The sequence below is a fragment of the Alligator sinensis genome, unplaced genomic scaffold, assembly GCF_000455745.1.
Source record: "Alligator sinensis unplaced genomic scaffold, ASM45574v1 scaffold1316_1, whole genome shotgun sequence".
In the NCBI taxonomy this organism is placed as follows: Eukaryota; Metazoa; Chordata; order Crocodylia; family Alligatoridae; genus Alligator; species Alligator sinensis.
The window spans coordinates 307,047-309,899 of record NW_005842976.1 but is presented as its reverse complement, the minus strand read 5'-3'; positions in this window follow the sequence as shown (position 1 = coordinate 309,899).

Genomic DNA, 2,853 nt, shown 5'->3' with positions numbered 1-2,853 from the left:
TTTATGTAATGGATCTGTTCCCTTTCGAAACTATGTCGACTTGCTTAACAACAAAAGTCATTTTATGCTGCTTTTCTTTGGCAAATACTGCCAAGATAATACAGCTTTGGGAGAGTAAGCTGAGTTCTAATCTAAAGCTCTCAAGTCTGTTCCACTGAAGTCAATGGGAAAATACATTTATTTTATTGGAACATGATTGGACCTGTGTTGTGTGTACATACCTCTTATTACTGATAGTCCTGTGTGAAAGCCAGAACAATTTGGCTTGATTCCAGCTTGAGTTTTAAGAGCTGACTGTTTAAAGGAAACAAATGAAAAAGGAAACTTTGCATGAAGAATGAACAAGTTTTATCTGGAAGCTATTGAAATAACTATACAGCCATTTTTAATTACTTTTCAAAACAGAACCACACTTGAGGTATCAACTAGAAATTTCTAGTTTCAGCCACTTTTTGGGGGGAGCAAAAGAAACACCATTTGGGAGCATTTGTGCAGCACGTGCATGGGGGTGAGTGTCTGGGCTTGTCATGCTTCTAAAACAAGATAATCTGGACTGATTTCACTTAAAAAAAACCTACAAATAAAACAACAAATCAGTGGTGACGTGTAGGGGGTGCACAGAGGTGCATGTGCACCCCCTGAGAGTGCTGGTGCACCCCTGACAGGCAGTGCTCCTCGCTTAGGTGACAGTAGCCGCTAGCATTTGCGGGAGCACTGCTTGCACTTCCCGGTTGGTATAATTGGCCACAGGGGGACTCCCCACCCCCAGTCAGTAAGACTGGCTGCGGAGGACCCCGCTTCCCAGTTGGTGCAATCGGCCATGGGGGGAACTGTCCTTCTGGTCGCTGACTCAGGTGGCACCAGTCGCCCATGCAACAAATGAATGCAGGGTGAACACAAACATAGCTTTTCTTCTGGGACTAAATTTTCTATATGCAGTTGAAATGGAGGATACAAGCAAAACTTGTGTTTTAGACTGAGCCATGTGTCAATTACACAAGCAACTATGACGAATTTAGATTTGTTTTCTTTGTTATCATTGCTGAGCAATCAGCTGTTTTCTTTTGTTTTGACACTGAACTTTCTAATGGAAAAGAAACTCAATACATTTCCCATTTGAGAGAGCAGAGTTATTGTATAAGAAGGTGCTATTTAATAACCACTTTTCAGACTGTAACTGAAAAGTCAGATTTGAGGGGAGTATTTTCAAAGTCGTTAATATTAATTCAGCAATGTTACATGGACACTTTAGGGGGAAAAAAATCAATTTTGAAAGGGTTGCAAAACACCAGAGCTGGTTACTAGCTATTGAGCTGTACCCTAGCATCAGCAGTTCTGTGTATCTGATGAGAGGCTCTCAAGGACAATTTTTCAGGTGCTGGGTAGAACAGCAATTGACCAACTGATATTCCAAGCTGCCACAGAACATCCTAGTGGCAATATTCCAGCCCCTCTAGTACTTAGAAGTTTCTGTCCAAGCCCATTCTGCTTATTGTTTAAATGGCAATCCTGCCAAAGAGCTGATCATTCCATTTTACATGTAGCAATTTCATAATAACCCTAACATAGCTGTAAACAGTTCACTAAAGTACTCCCTTCCTCTGATGTTTTAACTGATCTAAAAATACCAGGGGCTGTAGAGCAGTTAATACCTAGGAGGCAGATTCTTACTTTGGGTGACTGACTAATCCAAAGTAGTCTTGATGTTGTTGGATAAAGGCTCTTGATTTATAGCACATTTTACAACCCAGTATGCTTAGCTTTCTGGTGGGCTGCTAGAGTATTTCCCCTGATCTCTCCCTCCTGACAGTACTGAAAAGTGCAATGTTCTCTTTACTTAGGCAAGGAGGACTTGCATTAAATTAAATCATTGTTGCATTAACTAGAGCACAACACATAGAACCTAGTGTTGAATACAGCCAGACTTTCAGAAAACCATGAGGAGGCCCTTTTCATCTGCGCAGTCACACCCACTTTTTTGCACACAATAGCAGCAGTTGCTCCACGAGGTGGATGTTCTATCAGCTGAAACTAGATATGTAAAAGGTGAGAGAGGGACTTCCTTCCTCCCAGATTTTCTTATAAAATTTTGTCTAATAATGGAGCTGGAAGTGCAGTATCTGAGCTCCTCTACCACTCTTAGCTGGATGGAGGTGGCAATATTCATTTCCTTGTTTCCTGAGGTTTCTTAGGTGAGAAGTGTCACAACCCAAAGGTGTGATTTTGTTTTGTGTGCGCTTTGGCACCACTGAATTATTTTCCCGCCTATTTGTAGCTTTCTTTGCAGTGTACATTTCTTCTTTGCAGCACAGAAATGCACTTTGCAAAGAGTTCCTGCCATTTGTATTATAATTCGAGCCCCATTATTGGCTTGCGTGAAATTATCCCCACGTGGCAGCTAGCGATTGGCTTGCTAGCCATATAAAAGGCTTGAGTGGTTTCCGCCCAAGTAGGAGGACTCCGCGAACACCAGGAGGAGGAGACTTCACATCTTGTGAAGATCTCTAAGCGCTGCAGAGCCTATTGGACCCGGCGTGAATATCAAGAAGGCTATAGGGGTCTGATCAACCTCTGGCCTCTCCCCGTCGCCGACTGATCCCTCGACGAACCCCTTCCCTGTGCGCTAGTTCCACGGAGCCTAGCAAACTTCGTGTGAGTCTATTCAGAGCTCTTTTCTTCGAGTACTTTCTTCGGTTGGCGCGACGGGCTCGCAGTTTAGAGCCTCCAACCGGATGGGCTAGAAGAATGTTCTAGTATGCCTACTATGCTCGCACCAGAACTGAACTACAGGATTTGTGCAGAGAATCAAGAATCCAACCTGAAGAAACTCTAGCTGTGTGGTTGGGACACTTG